General features: G+C 37.8%; 1 pseudogene across 1 annotated transcript in view; it reads left to right on the top strand.

Moving 5' to 3' along the window:
* The window catches only part of LOC149243775 (lipase-like PAD4), a 176,393-nt pseudogene that overhangs the window by 4,803 nt on the left and 146,131 nt on the right, over positions 1-25,459 (top strand). Inside the window, exon 3 of the transcript XR_016246037.1 lies at positions 24,079-24,180. The product of XR_016246037.1 is annotated as a lipase-like PAD4 (transcript). The remainder of the gene's footprint in view (positions 1-24,078; positions 24,181-25,459) is intronic.

Genomic DNA, 25,459 nt, shown 5'->3' with positions numbered 1-25,459 from the left:
TTGTAACTTCTGACATAACAGAAAAGGAGCATCAAATCTATTGCATTCTAGGGAGTGTATAACATCAATAGGATACCAAGATGCTTATGTAAAATCCAATTTATATAGAATCTTATACAACATTCATATCGGAAAAATTGAAATATATTTAATTAACAATATGAAAGTCGAAGAGTACTCATCACCCAATATTGCAATCTTATACTATTTATATTCTAACCCCAACAACAAAGTTCAATGATCAGTCCATGTTTTGAGCCATGACAAAGGAAGAAAGCTCAATTTTTTTCCCTTTTGGATCTGCTATGCTCTTAATAAAAACTATATTCAATCCATGGGCTTTTGGTTCATATATTATCTATCCTTTTTTCTTTTGAGCTGATGAAGCTCAAGTCAAACTCAGCTTTGTGCTTATTATGCACCCTTAAATAAGCACCCATGTTATCACCATCTACTTGTAGTTCTACACTGTAAACTTTGTAGTCATACTTGTTAAATTGGACAATGATATATCTATGGTCACACTAATAAGTCAAGGGATACAATGCCATCTTCTAATATTTGCTCAATAATGGAGAGTTTTTATCTTAACACCATGCCTCATTATCATATCCATTATGATCATTGATTTCTTCATATTATTCTTTAACACAATCCCCCCCATACAAACCATTCTATGTCTTCTTGTTCTTAGTAATATTCTTCTGGGGTTGAGATCTACTCATGGTTGTGGAGGAGACTTCCCAGGATTTCAAACTGTTGTCGGTCAAATTAGTTCGTTGTCAGAACTAGTAGGGAGTGGCGGGATGATAAAGGGAACCAACAACACAATCAGTAGGGTAATTTTGAGGTCTAAAATGGGCCTCGTAAGGAAATTATAAAATAATAGTTGAAATAATAAAATAATATTAGATTACGTCATCAAATTTTAGAGGGAAAAAAGAAAAAAAAAACTATTTTTTCAACTTGTATTTTCAACTTATGGGTTTACTCAAATTTCGAGTGGAAACACTTGTTGGATGCAAAATTTGATTCATCATCCAAGGAGTACCCATGTTTCATACTTTCGATGGACCCTGCTATACGAAAAATGAGAAATACATGAAAAAATGTGACACAATCACGTTTTCCATGTATTTCGCAGTTTTCATGTATCAAGGTCCATCGAAATTATGCAACATGGGTACTCCTTGGATGAGTAATTAACTTTTGCATCCAACGAGTACTTCTACTCGAAATTTGAGTAAAATCTTAACGAGATAAGTTGAAAATAAGAGTTGAAAAAGTAGCTTTATTACTTTATTATTTTTTAATCTTTTTACTTTTTTACTCAAAAAATGGTGAATCATCCCCATGGTTGACATAATCATCTTGAATCCTATTCTTTCTTATAAAGTTTATTTTGGTTGTACATTTTTCTTAAGAGCCCCATTTTAAACCTCAAAATTCCCCTAATAAGTTGGGGAACTGCAAAACTAATGGAAGGAATTACAAAATCGTAATCTAAAAATAACAATAATGTCATAATGTTAATGTAAAATGTGAGGTCAATTATGCACAAATATCATGTAGAGATTAAAAAGGTAGACAAAAATAAGAGATTAACTAATTAAAAAAAAATGCCTATAAATATATTATAATAATTTAAATGAAATTATTAAAATTAACTTATGTATGTTTTCTTATAGTAAATAATAAATCAAAATGAAATTAGATGATATATATATATTTTTTTATATAGATAAGAAGAAATATATTATATTAATAATTTAATAAAATGAAATTAGAATATATATATATATATATATATATATATATATATATATATATATATATATATATATATATATAATTTAAATGAAATAATAAATAAATAAATTAACTTAAAATTTATATAATAAATAAGTTACATATCGTATAATAGTAATAGAGTAATATGTGTAATTATTTTCACGGTTATAGTGTTTGTCTATAATAAAAACCAAATGCAGCAAACTTGGTTTATATAATTTTAAATGATATATATTTGTATTTTTTTTTTTTATAATCTATTTTTTTTACAATTAATATTCAATTTAACATTTTAATGGTTAATATTCAATTTTAATGTATTAACATTTAAATAGTAAAATATATTTTTTATCCCATTTTTAAATTTTAAAAATGGATATACATTTAAATCATACATTTTTTTATTACATTTTTACAATGGAAAAAAGTCTCAAATTCCCATTTCCACTGCATAAATCTTTAATATCTATGAACATCCTAAAAATGTATGCCATAGAGTCTCTTCTAGGTTGGAAGGATAGACATTCAAGAAACTATAGGTCTAGTAAAATTTAGACAATTTTAGACAATTAATTTTCATTAAAAAATAGATATCAATAACCTTTGTACATTAGACAGGAGGTTGGGTGCTACAGCTACATATCAATAGTCTCACACATCATCTCATCTAACACCCAACAACCATGGTGATGACCTTTGAGGCTCACACCCAGCAACCACAATGATGATCTTCTAGGGTTACCCAATATGCATGGTTGAAGGATTTGAATCGAGCTCTCAAATATTGTACCCTCAACTAGTTTTCATAGCCAAAGAGCCATGAGAATTATTAAAGTCACATGGTCCCTGCCAATCCCCTCTGCATCATGGAGATGAGATGGAAATAGGTAGTTACAACCCTGAAACCAAATTTAATGTCATTGAAAATCCCCTACGTTCTTATTATTCATGAACGAAGGCCAGCATTTGTTGAGGTTGGTTAGTTCCAAAATTGCTAGGAGGAATTTAAAATTGAACAAAGAGTTAGTGCTGGAAGCACCCACCAGCCCCTTTCAACCCCTTTCAAGAATATTAAAGGAAATTTGGATCCTATCCTTCCCTATGTTATAATCCTACCTTTGACCATTGTAAAGAATTAAAGGTCATAAATGGAGTGTAACACCACTATTCTATCATTTAGCATGTGATGTCTAACCTAACTATAGCAATGTGCACATGTACAAATTCATCAAGGTTCGTTTTAGGTATCGAGAAAGTTATTAAACCAAAAGAAATTTTGTGGGTGTTTCAACAAAGACAAGAACCTAAGCCAATCCATTATCAGCCACCCTTGCAAATCAAATACCAAATTATTGAACCCACAGAAAGTTTGAGAGTATAAACTCCATGGAAGGGAAAGTAAATATAAAATTATTAGACCATAGCATTTTTCAAAAAAAACTTAACCTGGATAATGTTTTTTAACATCTATCGAGCGTAAACTCCATGCCACAGAAATTAAATACAAATTATTAAACCAGCAAGAATTTGAGGGGAATGTTTTAAAAAAGATGAGAACCTAAACAATATTCTTTTAAGATCTGATGAGGCCCCAAATCATTGGAGCCTTGGAAAAATATCTACTATATGTATAGTGATAGGATACTTCCTAAGATGTTGTGTCAATGAATTTAAGGAAACCTTGATGGAATATTAATGTTCATTAAACTACACAAACGGGAATGACCTTCGAGGGATTCGAGACCCCACCTATCAGTGCTATCGAAAGGTTTGCAAATAATCTAACCAAAAATGCATTATGTAAAGGTTCACATGTAATCTAACTAGAAATGGATGATTGCTTGGAATTCACAATTTAGAGGGTAGGAGATGCAATAATCTATTTTCATTTATTTAGAATTTTTTGAGATTTATTGCTATGATCTTCAAGGGATTCAAGACCACAACCTGTGGGTGCTATCAAAAGGTTTGCAAATAATCTAACCAGAATTACATTATCAAAAGATTCTTAAATAATCTAAACAAAAGTGGATGACCACTTGGAATTCTCAATTTAGAGGGTCAGAGATGCCAAAAGAGGAAAAAATATATCAAAAATATATTTTCACTTATGTTGTCGTTCTGTATTTTTGAGGTTGAGGGGGTAAACACATAGGACAACATCAAAACCACTTTGGAAGATGGGATCTAGCCCTACCAGCTTCGGAGAGGGATCTCTCTATTTAATTTAGCTTTGTTTAATGTAAGTTTTAGGCTAGTTATGATTGTTCTTGTTTGTTTTTTTTGAAAGGTTTGACTGATTTGAGTGTTATAATTCCATTGGGCTATGGAGTCGATATTTTGCATCAATTTTTAGAGGAGTTCTCACAAGGCAAGCTAGGTTTCACTAATTGGACCTTTTCAGAAATTAAATGAATTATGGGATAGCAGAAGTGTAAGGTTCAGTAGAAACCAAGGAGAAATTAAGAATTCCTTGATCTGAATTCAGTGGAAAACATTAAAATTTTCAACAGCCAAAATAGGGTGCTCTAAGTAACAAATCCTATTTATCACAGTTTCTCTTGATTACTTTAGATTGTTTAGAAAAACATACAAAGAAAAGACAATGTTCAAACACATTACCGAATGAGACACATCACCATTTAGTACACCACATGAATCTTGTGAAAGGTCATTGTATTATTGATGCTCCAGTACTTTGAAAATACAATATGCAGAAGGAAATTACATTCAGAAATCAACCCTTAATACTTCAAACATTGAAGTATTTATAATGAAAATTACAAAATCGTTGTCAAACTGACAATGTATTATTAGCCTAATTACAAACAATATGATCTAATCCTAGCGGATAAATAGGTCATGTAAGCAGATGAAAGGAAAGGTGTCCCTGTTTTGATGGTTTTGGTTGCTGAGTCCACCCAAAACTATGCTGTGTTGCTAAACAGACCGTCGTGCTAGCTGTTGCGCTGGAAACTTGTTTTATTGCTCCTGAATTATTCTTCAATCTAGTAAATTGACCAATTCTTCCCATCTACTTTCATCTCGTATTGTCAATTTTGTTACCCTACGGTATATTTCATCTACCTCTGTGTATTTGGCGAAGGTTGGCTTCACAGTAAAAATGTGTTTTACTTCATTATGTACATATAAATCATTTGACATTGTTTCCAAAAAAGTCTTTGTTGTTATACTGCCCTTAATCTGACTGAAATTGATGCTGCTTCTAGCCATTTATTTCATCTTCGAGACATAGTCTTCATGAGTGATCAATTTTTCATTTATCACTTAAATGCTTGGCAGTCCTTTCTGGATCAAAGCTTCAATTCTGTTAGTAAACCTGTTTACTTGCAACTCCAAGGTTTCACATCTTTCTTCCAACTGATCAATGAGATTTCTCTTTGTCAAGACTTTCTTGACTTCCAGAATGGTGACAGTTCTATCAATGATCCCTACTTCCTCAAGTTCATATTTGGGCTTTGAGTTCAAAAACTTTATTATGTTAGAGGTTTCTGTGAGCATCTCTCCCAACTTTTCTCTTCCTTGCACAATAGTTTTTGTAGTGTTTTCTATCAGCTCTTTCTTCTCAAATATGATTCGGATAGAAGGCCAAATCTCATTCATAGAGTCCAGTATATTCATCCAAATTGTTTCCTTGGCTTGGGCCAAGGTCTAACCAATTGAAGTGTCTCTCTCTACATTATGCAACTTCTCTAACAGTCTCTGGGATTTCTGCATTTCAGTAACCGGAGTTGCTTCTGCTTTGGGCTTTTGTACTTCTAGAGATTTGAGTTTGCATTGAAAAGTCTCAATCTCCTTTGACTGGAGTGACATGTTCTCCAGTGTCTTTGTTACTTGTTCAACACTCACAGTTTGAGTGGAAGAAGTGGTTGCAATGGTTGTCCCTATTGATGGAAGCTAAGAAATAGGTATGGCATCTAGGGGGACAATGGCCATCTTTAGACTCTCTTCCTTCTCCTTTATCATTTTCTCCATCTCTACCTCCATCTGCCTAATCTGTATATTCTTTTCTATGATTACTTTCATCATATTTACTTTATGTGCTTCACCTTCTTCATTTTCCTTGGTCAATGGATTCTCTGTGGCTGGCAGCTTGAGCTACTTTGTCAAGGCTGCAATGTCCAGGTTCTTGTTTTTAATAATTTCCTCAGCTACATTGAAATATTTGGGATCATATCCTATTTTTAGTACCTAGTCTTCCAAATACTTGATCTTGTTATCCTTTTCCAAGGAGGACACTTTCTCCAGTGACTGGACATTTGCAAAAGAAACCTACAATTTAGATAGTGACATAAGAGTGTTAGTCAAAGTGGAGGATATCATTTCACCAATTTGCTTGTTCATCTCCATTTGATCAATGGGATGTATGTCCTTTGTGTTGAATTCAAAAGTAGTGCTCTCATAGTCTGCTGTTGATTTTGGCTGTGGAATCTGGGCCTCAAGAAAGACCATCTTCATTTTTCCATGCTATCTGTCAAAGACTGACAGAAACCTACTCTGTGAGCTAGAGGTCTACTTCCAGAATTGGTTATAGGTGTTACTTTTTAAAATCTCATTTCCGAGTTTAATCTCCCTATACGTGTGAAAAAATTCCTTCTCTTTTTCTATTTGGACATTTTGTGATTCTATTTCAGTTTCCTTGTGACCTTGTGAATATGAAGGTCCAATAGGAGATGTTGTGAACTTGCTAGTTGCAGGTGGTGAATCTATGATGACGATGGCAGCTTGCTTTTCAGCTTATTTGTTTAATTCTACTCTAGGAGTTAACTTTGTTCTCTTTCTGTAGCTCATCCTGAATTCTTTGGCTTCACTCCCAATTGTTGACGATGATCCTTCCTGCCTCTGTCTTTTGCTTGATTTTCCTTGAGGAATGGGATTTTGCAATATTGGAAGTAGAAACCAGATGTTCTTCAGCTTCTTGTGAGGTGTTTTCAGTCCACTCCAGTTGATTGACATACCGCTCTATTTCTGGCCTTGAAGTATGAATGTAAGGAGTGCTTTACTTCTCCACTCTGAGCTTTGAAATAATTCCACAGGGGTCATAAGACCATGTAAAGCTCGGACTGAATTTCATTTCTTTAAGCATTTTATCTTCCTCTTCACCTATTTTCCTTGTGTTGCACACAAATGGGCCCACATGTGTCTTTATTCTGAACCGTGACTTCCTCTTGGCCACTATAAAGTGGATTTCATCCAAATTCAACATTTGTTTGATGTACTCCAAGGAAAAAATCCTCATTGGGAGATAATTGGGGAGTCTATAGGGCACCAATTCACATCCATACACTCTGATTGCGATATAATTTTGGTATAAATACCAATCACTAGTGTTTGCCTGATCTGTCAAATGCAAAATTCTCTTGATTTCCTCACTGATCCTGGGTTGTACTGCACTGTTCAAAATGTTCATGTCTGGATGAACAAAATCTTCAATAAACTGCTTATAAGTGAATTCTTGTTGTTCTCTCATGACCAATGAGGTCCAAAAGATTACTGGCTGCTGATTTCCTGCATCATCAAGCTTCTGCAATGCAAAACTGAATTTTTTTGCTTGATAATAGAGGAACATATAAACCAAAATAGAGGTGTAATTGAACACCTGTTGTGTGGGAAAATTTATAAACTGTTCATGAATACTATCAGCCAACAATTGACTAAAATTGAACACCAAGGAGGGTTTGTTGTTTGTGGAAAATATGGAGAGGAATCCTAAAATGAGCTCATCTACCCATTGATCAGAATAATAGCCTAAAATGTAGGAAATCATGGATATAATTTGCTTGGCCTGATCAGGAAAGATGGAGGAAGGATATGGAAGATTCTTTTTGGGAAATTGGACATTCTCAAGCAAGAAAATCTCAAAGATTTTGGCTCTGGTGGTGAAATCCAGCTTCTGATAAAGTTGGGTGAGAGCTTCTAAGGAGAAAGGAGTAGCATTTTCCATAGTGGGGGCCAACATCATTTGGTCAATGGATTGGGTTGTAATTGTGAAGAGAATGCCACCTTTAAAGGCAATAATGGCTCTTTGGGTAGGGACATAGCAAGCTTGACACCTTCTAGTAAATTTTGGAGCTTGGAATGTCACGGGGAAAATATAATGGGGGAGGTTGGACTCCCATAGCCCAATTTCATTGGTTTTGTCTATGTGTTTATCTTCCAGCCATCAATATAACTCAAGAAATCACAATCACATTGGGCTTCATTTATCCTGTAATCCCTATCAGCTAATGATCCAGGTGGCTCCAGAGACACACACATGACAAAGAGGGCTTCTGAAAGCTCAACTATCAAAGTGTTTGGATTATGCTCGATCCAGGTCCATAATAAATATCTCGTTGTCATGATCGTAGTGGTGTGAACGATTCATTAATCCGAGTCTGGATGAGGAAGATAGAGGTAGTAAAAGTTTTGGTTGACTTTTGCTGACTAAGTGGGTTAATGGAGACACAATTTGGACTTTTTCTGGCAAATGGAATCCGGCCAACTCTGGCTAGATTCTAGGCGAAATTATTTCCTATTTAATTTGATTCCTTCAGCCAAATTCTGAAATTTTCGAAAATGCACTATTATTATTAAAAATTAAAAAATATATAAAAAGGGGGTGGTGGGCCACCACCCCCACCACCTAATGCCTCTCCATAATAACATGGAGTATGTTAGCCATGTTAAATAACGAGGTTGGCAGGTATCAAGCTCGCACCAGCCACGTGGGCTGGCCCACCACCGTGCGACGGCCACATGTACAATGAACAACCCATATACATGTCCCAACCCACAAACGAACCAAACCATTAATTTAATGCACCATGTACAATGTGCCACACACCATGTATTTCAAACGGGTTTTGGTTACGGGAGTTATGGGGCGGACTGCCCAAAGCGGACCCGACCCCAAAATAAATACGTTTTTTGTTTAAAAAAAATAATGAATTAAAATGGGAGGGGCGGGGTTTGACCACCCAACCCCTCCTCAACAAATTTCTTTATTAACCAATGTGCCAAACGAATTATTTGGGTAATCCACCTAAGAATTTATATAAACCCTCATTTGCACAGTGTGCCCAGGAGATGGAGGAACCGAGAGCGAGAAAGGAAAACGAGGCAGAGTTAATTTTTAATTATTTTTTATGCAGGTGGAACCATGACTAAGCAAAATTTCCAGGAGGGTGAAAATTTTGCAATGTCCAAATTGGACAAACTTTATTTCGATCTTACAACTCTCAGCGACACAAACCCAATGGTGCAGTCAGTTTTCTGATCTGAGCAGCCGATTTACAGAGGACCCGAAGGAGGGAATCTTCGAGGAATCTAAAAGATTCCTTGAGCCCTAGATTTCCACTTTCTCAAAATTTAGAAATTTGACAGTCTATTTTGCACTATTCGACACCACAAATCTGATGGTGCATTCAGATTTTCCATTTTCTCATTTCATGTTTCGACCTCTTTTATAAGTGGAGTGTAGATGTCTGCATTCATATGCGAGCAATCATTTCGATGCTGTGAGATCGATGGTCTGAACAGCTTTAGCAGCTTGGCATCATTTTCTTCAGATGGCCCCTGGATGTGAGGTATATGCAGTGTGTTCATGTACTTCTTTTGCTATGCATTGTGCTGCACAAATCCCTATGTGATGTTTGATGTGGGATCTTGTTTCTTACTTGTTTCATGATTTCTGCTTGATGTGATGCAGAACCATATATGTGATGTACTTGTTGTCATGATTCGTCATGTTTCGTTTGAGATCCCTTTGTCGTCATGTTGATGGAATGCTCATGTTGTTGCCATGTATGTTTGCATTGAGATCCCTTTTATGCCATGTTGGTGGGATGCTCATCATGCATGAGTTTATGTCATACTGATAAGAGTCCTTTTGATTGAGAGTCTCTATAGTGGAACATCTCTTGGATCCACTCCTGCGTGAGGGCATTTTCCTTGTATGATAGTGACATCACCTCTTATGTACATCATCACTATTGACAGCACTTAATACAATGGCCTACACCATATTGACACTAGGGCCCAGAGACGTAGTCCCTCCTGGATGAACTCCATTATCCACGGCTTATGTTTTCACGTGTTGATGATTGTCATGTTCATTTTCTTTACAACATGCAGATGTATTCATTTATGTTCTTTTAAAAATGTAATTTAGCACATCACGAAAGTAAAAGGTCTTGGAAGGGTCCTTTATCACACCCAGACCCGTATCAAGTGGTATCATAGTGGTCTTTGCATGGATGTGAATTGCAAGCGTGAACAATGGAACGTGTAGCGACAAAAGATGAAAAAGCGATGTACGAGACCATGCTCAAAATTTCCAAAAGAGTGGAAATAATGTATGAAACTCTATAGAAAGAGATAGAGGAAAAGGTGCAATTTCAGCTTTAGTTGCAAGCCATAGAAGAGGCCCTGGAAGAACTGAAGCACAACAAACAGAATCTTGAATCGGAGAACATTGAATTCAAGATGCGTCTACAACAAGAGAAAGAGGAGAAAAAAAGTTTGCTACAACAGCTGCAAGCAAAGGACGAGGCCTTGGAAAAGTTGTAGCATGACCCATGTGAAGTCAAAAGTAGTTCTCTAAATTCATGTATGTGTCCTGATGATGATTTCACTGTTTTTGAAAATCATACCACAGGAATTGGCTCCAAACTATTGAAGAAAATGGGGTATGAGGGAAAAGGCTTGGGTGTTGATGGCCAAGGCATTGTCAACCCCATCAAAGTAGAAGAATTACCCCGTCAGGCAGGACTTGGGTATGTGAGAAAAGAAGTTGGGGAATGCACCAAGATAACAAGCAAACCACCAACAACAGATGAGGAGAAGCCCTCATTAGTGCTTTCCAAATCGACAGAGGAGGTAAATATGTTGATTTCCTTTCGGTTTCATCATCACATAGTATGATTTCTATTGGATATGTGGAGATCCCAATTACAGGGACAAACATGAGGCTCCTTACCAGGACGAGGCATGAGGAGGAAAAAGAACTTGGTGTTAATAACTAAGGCATAACCCAACCATTGGAGGTTATGCAAAGAGCTCAATTTGCAGGCTCGAGATATATTGAAGGAGAATGATCAAAGGTGTCATATCCTTCCGAGACATCATCGAAATCGTCAAGGAAAGAGAATGATGGAAATACATCCCCATCATCCCATGTGATGCAGGAGCATCCAACACCCTTAGACAAAGGGAGGAATCCAAAGTGGAGCAAAGAGGAGTGTGTGGACCAGGGGAGCAAAACAAGGAGAAAAATCCACTTTAAAAATAGATTTAAAGATGGAAAAAGATGGATAAGTCTCTCCAAGAGACTTACTAATGTAATCTACCATGTATATATGCATGCATTCAAGTATGAGTGCTTTAAGGGCTTTTGTTAAAGGATATGATCAGATCCTTTCTGTGATCCGATCCAATAATCCAACAATGTTTTCTTATATAAAGCGAACCTGCGTGTTCAAGAGGGGGGACACAGAGTGAGATAGATACAATGTAGCTAGAGGAGAACTCTATTCTAAGGATGGAATGCCTTAGATGTAATTACGCTGCGTTTATTATAATAAATATGTGTTATGTGTTTACAGCGTGCTTGTGTTATGTCTCTTTCTAACTTTGTTTCGTATATGGTTGCGTGAATGATTTAAGTCCCGGATTTCATGCATGAGATTGACCATTGATCACAGCAGGATCGATGACAATCCAAGATATAACGTAACTGTTATGTATATGAATGTTGCTCGTGAACTAGTGAATGGCAGAGATTGTGGCGGAACTGCATTTTAACACAAAATTCCTTCAATGGCGGACGAATGCGAGGAAGACTAAGTTAAAGAGGAAACAAGAAAGAAGGCACAGTGACCATTGGATCGTATATATCAATGGTCCAGATCCTTTCAATTACATCGGCGAAAGTCCCTTGGTACCATATCAGAACCAGTAGTTGGAACGTGCGATTGTGATGGTCGATTAATCATCAACCATCAAATCAAGAGCCAGGATCGACAGTTGCAATCAAATCGCAAGTCACCATTTGGAAAGGCCAAGGGATGATGGACTGCGACTGCCAATATGGGATGGCGATATCACTGATAAAGCCGATCGGTGATCGGAGGTTAGGTTGATCGTTTATCGGAGTTCGGAACTCTGCTTTATCAGAGATCAGTTGTATTAGGGGACTAAAGTAATAGCGCTTAAAGCGGCGGACCCATTGATATTTATAGAGGCGGGTCTATAATGTTTGAAATCTGCCTTATATGTGCTAGGGTAGGTTTTCCCGTGTTTCCTTTGTAATGCGTTAAATGGTGGAGACTCTGATTTTAAAGGAAAGTCCTGATATGTGTGTTGGCCAGGGTTTAAGGCTTGAACGCCTATGTCTAATGCCTCCGATGGGGGAAAAGCTCCCAATAGTGTTGTATAAGTCCACAGTTAAAGGCAAAAGCCTAAAGAATGCTTCTGATAGGCTTAGTGGGCCATAAACCACAGGCCTCAGAATCAATTATTTAAGGGAAAGGGATTTTGGATTAACCCCCAATTTCTCATTTCCATCATTTGGTATCAGAGCAGGGAAAGTTTTCCTACAAGGAGAAGGATTCGAGAGAGAAAGAAGAAGGAGCAGGAGGTACAGTTGTTTAAAGCTGGAGAGTTTGTGTTAGGCCCCTATACTACTAGTGTAACCCCTTATTGTTATTAGTACAACCCACTTATTATATTGATGTACCCATGTAGTGCCCATATTGTTACTATTGTGCCCCATAGAAGCCCACTATTGTTATTAGTTTGCCCTTACATTATTATTGTTATGTCAGCTCTGATTATGTTATGACCCCTTAGACTCCTATATATAGAAAGGAGGTATTTTCATTTGCATCATCAAAGAATTGTTCATTTATGCAATGTAAAGGAGGTTTCCCCCTCGAAGAGGCTGAATTTTGAGGCATTGATCTATCTTTTCTATCTTTTCTTGAGCTGGTTTCATAACATTTGGTATCAGAGCTTTGGATTCTAGGGTTTTGCTGCTCTAAACAGGTCATCGTGGAATTTTCGCTATAACTTTTGTTCTGCGACATTTCAGAAGCTAAAAAAAAACCCATTTGAGAAAACATCACGCTAAATCTTGGATCTGAATTTCAGAGCTTTTCACGCTATATTTGCGGAGATATGAGCTGAGGAAGTTGGTCTTTTTGCAGATTCCTGAATTACATTCCAAACAGGTGACCTGGGGAAAATCGTCATAACTTTCTCTCTGAGCATCGGATTGAAATTTTGTAAGAAGGCACAGAAAGAGGACAGACTGTAGTTTCTTGTCTATATTTTTCAGTTCTAAAGGTCAAAACAATGACACGTGGCACTTCATACAAGTTCGATCTTCTGGAAAGGTCTATAATAAGGTCATCTTGGGAGATTATGCATAACTCTTTCTTGGAGAATCCAATTTGGATCAGACTGGTAGAATTGGAAAGAGGACACAGAGGGCTACAACAGGTTGCAATTTCAGAACTTAAAGATTCGAAATTACAGAGTTACAGTCGTTTCAAGATTGAGCTCCTAAAATCAAGAAAAGGCAAGATGAGGAAGTTTGATGGCAAGGATCCGGTAAATTGGATACTTCAGATGGAGAAATATTTTGATCTACATGGTGTACCACTATTACAAAAGGTATGTATTGCATCTTCATATTTAGAACCAGATCAATTTTTATGGTATGAAGGGCTTTGTTCTCGTAAACAACTTGTTACATGGTCAATTTTCACAGAGGAAATGATAGCACATTATGAGGATACAAAGAGCAATACCTTCTTTAGAGCAACACCACAACAATTGGAAAGAGTAAAAGGGCTTTGTGACATAGTGGAAAACAAAATTATGGAAACCAGGAAGCATACCCCTCACAACTATAAAGATGGAAGTGTTGTTTCTCCTAGCCTTCCACAACCTACAAGGGTTACACCACAACAATTGGAAGAAAAAAGAGAAAAAGGGCTTTGTTACAATTGTGATAGCAAATGCACTAAAGGTCATAAGTGTGCTGAGAAGAAATTATTTTACATAGAATATGAAGAGGAGGAAGAAAAGGATCAAGAAACATCAAAAGAAGAAGATATACACCAGGACCCCACCCCAGAGAAAAAAGAAATGAATCAGACCATATCTTGTAAAGCATTGGCAAGAATTACCACTCCTCAAACTCTCAAGATAGAAGGACATATCAAGAAGAAAAAGGTGCAAGAAGTGAAAGATCACATCGATAAAGAAGAAATGAATCCAACCATATCTTGTAATTCATTGGTCGAAATTACCACTCCTCAAACTATCAATATAGAAGGACATATCAAGAAGAAAAATGTTCAAGAAGTGAAAGATCACATCGAGCATCAAGAAATGAATCCGACCATATCTTGTAAAGGATTGGAAGAAATTACCACTCCTCAAACTCTAGAGATAGAAGGACATATCAAGAAGAAAAAGGTGCAAGAAGTGAAAGATCACATCGATAAAGAAGAAATGAATCCAACCATATCTTGTAATTCATTGGTCGAAATTACCACTCCTCAAACTATCAAGATAGAAGGACATATCAAGAAGAAAAATGTTCAAGAAGTGAAAGATCACATCGAGCATCAAGAAATGAATCCGACCATATCTTGTAAAGGATTGGAAGAAATTACCACTCCTCAAACTCTAGAGATAGAAGGACATATCAAGAAGAAAAAGGTTCAAGCAGTGAAAGATCACATCGAGCATCAACAACAAGTTCTCCAACTTTTAAAGGATAACGCCAGTTTGGTGCAAAATCAAATGAAACAACAGGTAGATCAACATCGTAGTGAAAAATGTTTTGTTGTAGGTGATTGGGTATTTTTACTGCTACATCTCAAGCAAGCTATTTATGAGAAGGAAATGTTGGCAATACTACATGCACTTAAAAAATGGCGACCTTACCGAATGGGAAGACTCTTCAAGGATGAGGATGTGGAAGCATTGTTTTGTGCTATTTCTATTATCCAACCAGATTGGATAAATGAAGCAAGGGATGAATGGAAGAAGGACGAAGAAGTATGGCCACTTATTCAAAAGTTGCAAAAGATCCCAATTCAAACAATATTGCCATAAATTGAAGAGGAAGGAAAAATCATATTGGAACCTAGAGCAGTCACAGAAACAAAAACCTGACAGCTACGAAATCAATCAATTTCAGAGTATCTCATCAAGTGGAAGAACTTACCCGTTGAAGATTCCACATGGGAGGACAAGAATTTTATACAGAAGCATCAAGAACTACTCAAGCATTGAGGACAATGCTTTTTGAAGGAGAGGGGCATGTTAGGCCCCTATACTACTAGTGTAACCCCTTATTGTTATTAGTACAACCCACTTATTATATTGATGTACCCATGTAGTGCCCATATTGTTACTATTGTGCCCCATAGAAGCCCACTATTGTTATTATTGTTCCCTTACATTATTATTGTTATGTCGGCTCTGATTATGTTATGACCCCTTAGACTCCTATATATATAAAGGAGGTATTTTCATTTGTATCATCAAAGAATTGTTCATTTATTTAATGTAAAGGAGGTTTCCCCCTCGAAGAGGCTGAATTTTAAGGCGTTGATCTATCTTTTCTATCTTTTCTTGAGCTGGTTTCATAACAGTTTGTGGTCTTACTGTCACACAGAGAATGACAATAGAAGTTGAGAAGATTTGCAGCAAACCTAGAGCATGGAGTGCTCATATGGTTCCGAGGGAGAGAACCTGAAGGATGCCAAAAGACCGAGTGAGGAGAGCTTGGTGAGGTATCATGTAGCAGAAGGAGATTGTTATTGTAGAGGTTTGGTTGCAACTTACAGAAGACCATGAAGGCAGTTCCACTGAAGGATTGAAACAGTGGGTAGAATTGCTAAGGACAAAGAGAAGCATATGACCAGGAGGTCATAAATTTTTGTGCCTCGGGAGTCTGATGCAGCAGCATCTAGCATCCTTAGACAAAGGGAGGAATCCAAAGCGAAGTGAAGAGGAGCGCGTGGACCAAGGGAGAAAAACAAGGAGAAAAATATGCTTTAAAAACATATTTAAATATGGAAAAAGATGGATAAGTCTCTCGAGGAGACTTACTAATGTAATATGCCATGTGTATATGCATGCATTCAAGTATGAGTGCTTTAAGGGCTTTTGTTAAAGGATATGATCAGATCCTTTCCGTGATCTGATCCAATAATCCAACAATGTTTTTGTTGACACCTAATCCTCTGCGATTGGGTGAATGTGGAATGTGAACAGTCATCAAGAAGATGAACTGATCAGTCACATTCATGTATATAACAATAGCTACCTAATGAAATAAACACATCAATTTTTCTACCAAGTCTGGAGTTACTCCTGGCTTGACATGGTATCAGAGCACATGTCCCAGGTTCTAAAAATAGTCGTAACTCCCTCTGTCCTGAGCACTGCCACTGCCTCTGTCCTGACCTCTGCCTCTGTCCATAACTGCGCTCTGTCCATAACACTTGTCTCAGACCTGCTCCACCTACGATTTAGCATCATTCATTGCCAGACCTGCTCCATCTATGATTTTCCATATAATACACTGCTCAATTTTCCATATAATAAGTTGCGCTGCTGATGGTGTCAGCTGCCTGAAGCCGACTCCAAAACTGTTCTGTTGGGTGAATATTGTTGGTCCAGGCGTGTTCTGGACTGACATGGTTCATTGCCTCACCAGACATATCGCTGCTCTGCCTCAGTCCATGGCAGACATGGTATGTGTTGGTGCCTGTAACGTAATCCTATCGAAAAGACTACGCGAGAGGAAGGTTTGTTTCATGCATCTCTACGGCGTGAACTCGGCCTGAAGCTTGCGAGCCATTCCGTAAGCGTGAAATTACTTGCATTTTCCACCGAAGAGGTCTCTGCTTGAAGAAATTATTCCTCCCTACACTCAAATTATTTCATTGAAAGCAACAACCAGAGTTTTTCTGGAGCCAGTGTGCGAGGCCAAAACAATGCTCTGTCCTCCAAGTATAGCTGGTATTCCGAGGCACTGCACCTCAGGGAGAACAGATACGTTCAGTTCCTTAATTGTGCTCATTATCTCCGGTGCAAGTTCCATCTCGACAAAGGAAGAAACAGTGGGACTCTTCGTTTCCTTTTGAGAATTAGCGGTTCCCTTGGATGGCAACTTTGCAACATTTGGGGCATTCTTAAGGTGCCTGGACCGTAGATTTTCCAATAACAAAATCACACCAGATGTTTCAGAGACAGATTTGCCAAAAAAAAAAAGGAAGGCATGTTATCCAACGTTTCTCTTTTTTTTCTGGCATTTAGATGGCAGCTCTTGTGCATAAAATGCTCCATTTTGGACTAAATATTGTACATAAACTTCTGGCCCACGAATGAAGCCTGAAAACTTCTTTTACCTTTGAATGACCGAAGCTAGGACTCCACTGCGTGGGAATGTGAAAAGATTGATGCGCTGTTTTTGTTGATGCGTTGAAACATGGCTATCGTGCGGTGCTCGTCTTTGCTAAGATAATGGTGCTTGATTGATGCGTTGTTTTTCTGATGCGTTGAAACATGGCTATCGTGCGGTGTTTTTTTATTTGAGATAGAGTGCTGAATTAATGCTTGTTGCTGTGGCTATATTAAAGCATTGATTTATATGTGCGCTAAAGCTGTGTGCTATATTGATCAGTATATATATATATTATGGTTTTCATTTGAATGAGTTATGAACTGAGTTTGTAGATATGGAATATAGTGGATACATTATCCTCGGAGGGATTTGAAGAAACAGTACATAAAAGTGTTTGAATTTTTTTTTTGCCCTTTTGAGTACAATTTCACTGTATATCAGCAGCAGAAGTATTTTTTTACAGAATGCATTCAATCATCTCTATGGTAGGAATAGTTCTCACTGGCAAGGAGAACTATCCTGAATGGTCCCGGATGATAAAACACACCCTCATCTTCAATGAGTTGTGGAAGGGAGTGTGTGTCGGAGAAGGAGACAATGACCCAGTACAGCCTACATTAGACAAAGAGCTCGTCATTTGGGAAAACAAGAACAACAAAGCCTATGCATTAATCGCAGCATCTGTAAATGAAGAAGTAAGTCGCCATATTTCATCATATTCAACTGCCTTTGAAGCTTTACAAAAGCTGAAAGAACTTTATGACTCACATTCTGCACTTGAAGTTGTTCAGCTCATGATTAAACTCTTCACTCTTGAACTGAAAAATAATGATCCTCTTGCTCTTGCATCTGAAGTAAAATCCATAATGCATGATATCAAATCCACTAAGGTTGAGTTGGATATCCCTCTTATTGCTTTTCTAAAGGCACTCTATCCTACTTACTCCAATTATCTTGAGTCTTTACAAGCAAATGGAAATCTTAAAGATATAACCTTTGACTCTCTTGTGAAAAAGTTTGCTGAAAGAGAGAAAGCCTTTGGAAAGAAGACAGTCCCTAAATCTTCTGAAGAGACTGTGTGCCTTGCCCATAAAGAAAAGCATCCTGCTGAAGACTCTACAAGAGGAAGAGGTGGACGAAGAGGAAGAGGAAGATATTTCAGAGGTAGGGGGGGCAGACATTCTCAAGGAGAAAAGGCAGATCTGCATTGCATTCGCTGCAAACGAAATGGATCACATGATGCTTCTACATGCAAGCTACCATGGGACAAAATTGAGCAGAAAAGAAATCAGCAGAAAGGTAAAACTGATGATACAGACAAAGGTAAAGCACTTGAATCCGCTCACTATATTGAGGCACAATGTAACATTGGAGTAAATGAAGATTTGTTTAATGCTTCACTTGCTTCTTCGAAAAATGATTGGTTGCTTGATTCAGGAGCAACCTGTCATATGACTCATAGGAAAGATTTTTTTGAAGATTTCACTGACAATGTTGATGGAGCAGTATACTTTGCAGATCAGTCAAAAATCAAGCCATCAGGGCTTGGCACAATCAGGCTTAAACTGCCTGGTCTTCCAGACTTTCTTCTGGATCATGTTCTATATCTCCCACAGCTCAAGAGAAACTTGCTGTCCTTGGTCCACATCCGCCAACAAGGTCACTCCATTCATATGTTTGATGGCAAACTTGAGGTAAGAAAAGCATCTGACCACTCACTTGTCATGAGGGGAATAGAAGAAGAAAGGCTTCTCAAACTGCAAGGAACCTCTGCTCATGCACAACATTTCTCATATATTTCTCATCATGAAGAAGGTACACTTCCATCAAGTTTATTATGGCATGCTAGATTTGGACATTTAAACTATGACAGTCTCTGCTTATTGAAGAAAAATGGTGTTGTTGGTTTGCCTACAATTCCTAGGAAACATAAGCAATGTGATGCTTGCATTCTAGGAAAGCATAGCAAACAGTCTTTTCATGATTCACATTCAAGAGCACATAGGAAGCTTGAACTCATTCATTCAGATTTATGTGGTCCAATGCCTGTTCCTTCTGCAAATGGAAATAAATATATCATGAAATTTATTGATGATTACACCAGAATGTGTTGGGTTTATTTATTGAAGAACAAATCTGATGCTTTTCAAACATTCAAGAATTTTCATAAATGGATTGAAAATGATGCACAATCTCATATTGGGTCTATTCGCACTAATAATGGAAAAGAATATACATCAAATGAATTTGAAAACTATCTCCGCCAACATGGGATCAAACATCAAACAACTGTGCCTTATAATCCCGAACAGAATGGTGTAGCTGAAAGAATGAATAGAACAATCTTGAATATGGTACGATCCATGCTTTTCTTAAAAAATGTAAAGATAATGTTTTGGGCTGATGCTGTTCTATGTGCTGCATATTTAAAGAATAGATGTCCATCTAATGCTATAAGAAACAATACTCCTTATGAATTGTGGTATGGACATGTTCCTTCGGTAAAACATCTCAGGATCTTTGGTTCCACCTGTTATGCTTTGATACCAAAGGTACATAGAAACAAACTTGGTGCTAGAAGTTGTAAGTGTATCTTCCTGGGGTATTCAAACACCTCTAAAGCATACCGCCTCTATGATGAAGTAAATAAAAAGTTTGTTGTATCTAGAGATGTATTTTTTTTTGAATCATCCAAATCTGACAATGTTGTTGAGCAGCAACTTGATCGCTTGGATAGATTCGCAAAAACGAAATCATTTCAAGAATTTGATAATCAGATTCCACATCTTGAAGGGGGGATTCCTATACTAGATCAACATGTGGAATCTTCTTTTGAAACACAATCTCCCCTGCATGAAACTCCAACAACGGATGATGTTTTAAGTGATGTAATTGAGAGAATTGGGAGACTCAATCTTGATTCAGTCCCAACTCAATCAATAGAGCAGCCTGGACCATCTCAGAAAGGTCCCCCAAAGTGGCTGACAAAGACACTTGAAAGTGTTCATCCTGATGAAATTGGAAAAATAGGAACCAAAAATTCAAACCGAAAAAATGGAGGTGATGTAGATGACTCTAATTCACCTGTTGATATGGATGTTACTTATGATTGTGAATTGAACTTGTCTATAGGTTTTGAACCAACTTCCTTCAAAGAAGCTGCTTCTCATGATGAATGGAAAGAAGCGATGAAAAAGGAGTATGATGCCCTCATAAAGAATGGCACTTGGAAGCTGGTTGACCCTCCATTTGGAACCAAACCAATTGGCTGCAAGTGGGTCTACAAGAACAAGTACAAAGCTGATGGCTCACTTGACAAGCACAAAGCTAGGCTTGTGGCAAAAGGTTTTGCATAGAAGGAAGGGGTCGATTATCAGGAAACTTTTTCCCCCACAGCAAAATGGGCCACCATCCGGACACTCTTTGCACTAGCAGCTCAGAACGGTTGGAAATTCCATCAAATGGATGTAAAGACTGCATTCTTGAATGGAGATCTAAAAGAGAATGTTTTTATGTCCCAGCCTGAAGGATTTGCTGTGAAAGGACATGAACAAAAAGTATGCAAACTTGTGAAGTCCTTGTATGGCCTCAAACAAGCACCGCGAGCCTGGTATGAAAAACTAACTGAGCATCTTCTGAAACTCAACTTCAATCATTTTGATCTTGATGATGCAACTTTATTTGTCAAGAAAGTTGGCAAAACAGTTGTATATCTTGTGGTATATGTAGATGATCTTTTAATGACAGGAAACAATGAAAGCTATATTGCATCCATAAAGAAAGAATTAGGAAAAAGTTTTGAAATGACTGATTTGGGCTATGTTCATTACTATCTTGGCATTGAAGTAACCCAACATCCAAAATCCATATTTCTTTCTCAAAAGAAATACATTGGAGATTTGTTAAACAGATTTGGCATGACAGAGTGCAATCCTCTTTCTACTCCATTGGAACAAAATTTAAAGCTCACATCTATTGAAGGAAAAGAATTTGAGGATGCAACAAAGTATAGACAGCTTATAGGAAGTCTCATCTACCTCACTACTACCAGACCAGACATTTCATTTGTTGTTGGAATCCTCTCCAGGTTTATGCAAAAGCCTTGTGAGGGACATTGGTCTGTTGCAAAAAGCGTTCTAAGGTACTTGAAGGGAACTCAAGACCTTGGAATCAAGTATACACAGGTGGACAACTTCAGCTTGATTGGATACTCTGATTCAGACTTCGATGGAGACAAAGAAACTGGAGTATCTACTTCAAGATATGATATGAGTCTTGGATCAGGAGCTGTCTCTTGGAGATCACGCAAACAATCAGTTCCAGCAGATTCCACAACGGAAGCAGAATACGTGGCAGCAGCTGAAGCAATGAAAGAAATTGTGTGGCTCAGGAAAATTCTTGAAGATTTGCAGGTAAAACAAGTACAATCAACTCCACTCATGATTGACAACACCTCTGCAATAAAGTTGGCCAAGAACCCAAAGTTCCATGATCGTACAAAGCACATCAATACTAAATATCATCTGATCCGACATCATGTTGAGGCCAAAACAATCCATCTTCGTCATTGTTCCACAAATGAGCAAATTGCAGACATCTTCACCAAAGCGCTTGGAAGAGAAAAGCTTGAAAGATTCAGAATGATGCTTGGACTCACCAACATCCCTTCAGATTAAGGGGGGGAATGTTGACACCTAATCCTCTGCGATTGGGTGAATGTGGAATGTGAACAGTCATCAAGAAGATGAACTAATCAGTCACATTCATGTATATAACAATAGCTACCTAATGAAATAAACACATCAGTTTTTCTACCAAGTCTGGAGTTACTCCTGGCCTGACAGTTTTCTTATATAAAACGAACCTGCTCGTTCAAGAGGGGGGACACAGAGTGAGATACATACAATGTAGCCAGAGGAGAACTTTGTTCTAAGGCTGAAATGCCTTATATGTAATTATGCTGCGTTTATTATAATAAATATGTGTTGTGTGTTTATAGTTGCTTGTCTTATGTCTCTTTCTAACTCTGTTTCATATATGGTTGCGCGAAAGATTTAAGTCCCGGATTGCATGCATGAGATCGACCATCGATCATAGCAGGATCGATGGCAATCCAAGATATAGCATAACTATTATGTATATGAATGTTGCGTGTGAATTGGTGAATGGTAGAGATTGTGGCGGAATTGTGTTTTAACACAGAATTCCTTCAATGGCAGACTAATGTGAGGAAGAATAAGTTAAAGAGGAAAAAGGCAAGAAGGCACAACGACCATTGGATCTTATAGATCAACAATCCATATCCTTTCAATCGCATCAGTGAAAGTCCCTTGGTACGATATCAGAACCAATAGTTGGAACGTGCAATTGCGATGGCTGATTAATCATCAACCATTAGATCAAGAGCCAGGATCGATGGTTGCGATCAAATCGCAAGTCACCAATCAGAAAGGCCAAGGGACGATGGACTGTGACACCGATATGTGATGGCGGTATCACCGATAAAGCCGATCAGCAATCGAAGGTCGAGTTGATCACTTATCGAAGTTTAGAGCTCTACTTTATTGGAGATGGGTTGTACCGGGGGACTGAAGTAACAACGCTTAAAGCGGTGGACCTGCCGATATTTATAGAGGCGGGTCTATAATGTTTGAAATCTACCTTATATTTGCTAGGGCGGGTTTCCCCGTGTTTCCTTTGTAATGCGTTAAATGGTGGAGACCCTGATTTTAAAGGAAAGTCCCGATATGTGTGCTGGCTGGGGTTTAAGGCTTGAACGCCTATGTGTAATGCCTCCAATGGGCGAAAAACTCCCAGTAGTGTTCTAAAAGTCCATAGTTAAAGGCAGAATCCTAAAGAACGCTTCTGATAGGTTTAGTGGGCCATAACCCACAGGCCTCAGAATCGATTATTTAAGGGAAAGGGATTTTGGGTTAACCCCCAATTTCTCATTCCCATCACCATGGTAGTTTCCATTGCAGGGAAAGAGCTAAGGCAAGCTCTCATCACCATACTTACACCAGGGATAGTAAGGAAAGGTATAACCACTCGCGATATTCGAATGTTCATTTCAGTTATAATCATGTTGTTAATGATGGACATAAATCAAGGCATCGAAAAACATGCACCTTTTGTGGATTACATAACCATTACAATTTCTAAGTGTTGGAAAAGAATCGTAGCACACAAAAGGATGAGGCATGAAAGACTCTCTCAACAGCAGGTAAAGAAACATGTTAAATAGATCTGGAGGAAAAACACCTATTGTAGTCATTGCGATAGAAGTGGCCATCAAAGAGCCACTTGTTGGAGGCTCCATCCAGAGCAGCACCTTAAAGACCAAGTGTTGGTGCATGAACCAGGTGAAGCAATTGTTTGACCATCGAATGCGCCACAAGGAGGCAACCCATTCACCTTGATAAGTGAAAAAGCATTTCTGGATATGCTATCTTGTCATGGTCGTGCTTTTGTAAATCATTTGTTACATTTTAAAATGTAAAAGTGATGATGTGTTTTCCATCACTTGTTCAGCAATAATGATGTCTGGTCTTATTATGTGTTGCATGATAAACTATGAAAGTGATGTTGTGTTTCCATCACTTGTCAAAACAAAAACAAAAAAGTGTTGGCCTTATTCTGTAAATCATGTGTTGCAGTGATGATGTGTTTTTCCATCACTTGTTGAAGCAACAATGATATGTTGGCCTTGTTTTCCTAGCTGGGGTATTGCATCCATTTCGATGTAAACTTGACCACCAAGTATGTGTTATAAAATCGTGGCAAGTATGGGATGCTTGGGTCATTAGTTGGTCATGAAAGTCAAAGCATGTAATTTGCAAAACAATGTACTACAGGTTGCAGAGATTGCAGGTGGCGACTCATCGCTTAAGGCTCCGAAGAACAAGGGTGAAGGAGATAGAAGTGAGACCTTTCAGAAAGCTTGTGATGTGGACAAGGTACGTAGAAGTTTTTGATTCTTTTTCATGCTTTTGGAGGACCAAAATCTCCTAAGTGGGTAGGATTGATCTAGGTGGCTCCAGAGACACACATAGGACAAAGAGGGCTTATGAAAGCTCAAAAATCAAAGTGTTTGGATTATGATCGAACCAGATTCATATTAAATATCTCATCGTCATGATCATGGTGGTGTGAACGGTTCGTCAATCCCAGTCCAGATGAGGAAGATAGAGGCAATCAAAGTTTTGGTTGACTTTCGTTGACTAGGCAAGTTAATGGAGACACAATTTGGAATTTTTTTGGTGGATGGAATCCAGCCAACTCAGGCCAGATTCTAGGTGAAATTGTAGCCTGTTTAATTTGACTCCTTTGGCCAAATTCTAAAATTTTTGAAAATGCACTATCATTATTAAAAATTTAAAAAATATATAAAAAGGGGGGTGGTGGGCCACCACCCCCACCACCCCATGCCTCTCCATAGTAACATGGAGTACGTTAGCCATGTTAAATAAGGAGGCTAGTGGGTATCAATCCCATGCTAGCCATGTGGGCTGGCCCACCACCGTGCGGTGGCCCCATGTACAACAAACAACCCATATACATGTATAAACCCAAAAACAAACCAAACCATTAATTTAATGTGCCATGTACAATGCACCACACACCATGTATTTCAAACGGGTTTTGTTACGGGAGTTATGTAGAGGGCCACCCAATGCAGACCTGATCCCCAAATACATACTTTTGCTGTTTAAAAAAACAATAATGAATTAAAATGGGAGGGGCAGGGTTTGACCACCCGACCCCTCCTCAACAAATTTCTTTATTAACGAATGTGCCAAACGAATTCTTTGGGTAATCCACCCGAGAATTTATATAAAACCTCATTTGCATAGTGCACCCAGGAGATGGAGGAACCAAGAGTGGGCATGGAAAACAATGCAGAGTTAATTTTTAATTAATTTTTATGCATGTGGAACCACGACTGAGCAAAATTTCCAGGAGGGTGAAATTTTTGCAGTGTCCAAATTGGACAAAATTTAGGTCGATCTTACACCTCTCGGTGACACAAACCCGATGACGTAGTCAGTTTCCTAATCTGAGCAGTCGACTTACAGAGGACCCAGAGGAGGGAATGTTTGAGGAATCTAGGGGGAATCTAAAAGATTCCTTGAGCCCCAGATTTCCACTTTCTCATAATTCAGAAATTTGATAGTCGATTTTGCACTATTCGACGCCACAAATCTGATGGTGCATTCAGATTTTCCATTTTCTCAT

Source organism: Pinus tabuliformis, chromosome 8, assembly GCF_031772625.1.
Source record: "Pinus tabuliformis cultivar Carrire ecotype Pingquan chromosome 8, CPIR1, whole genome shotgun sequence".
Classification (NCBI taxonomy): Eukaryota; Viridiplantae; Streptophyta; class Pinopsida; order Pinales; family Pinaceae; genus Pinus; species Pinus tabuliformis.
This window is presented reverse-complemented; position numbering and strand designations above follow the sequence as displayed.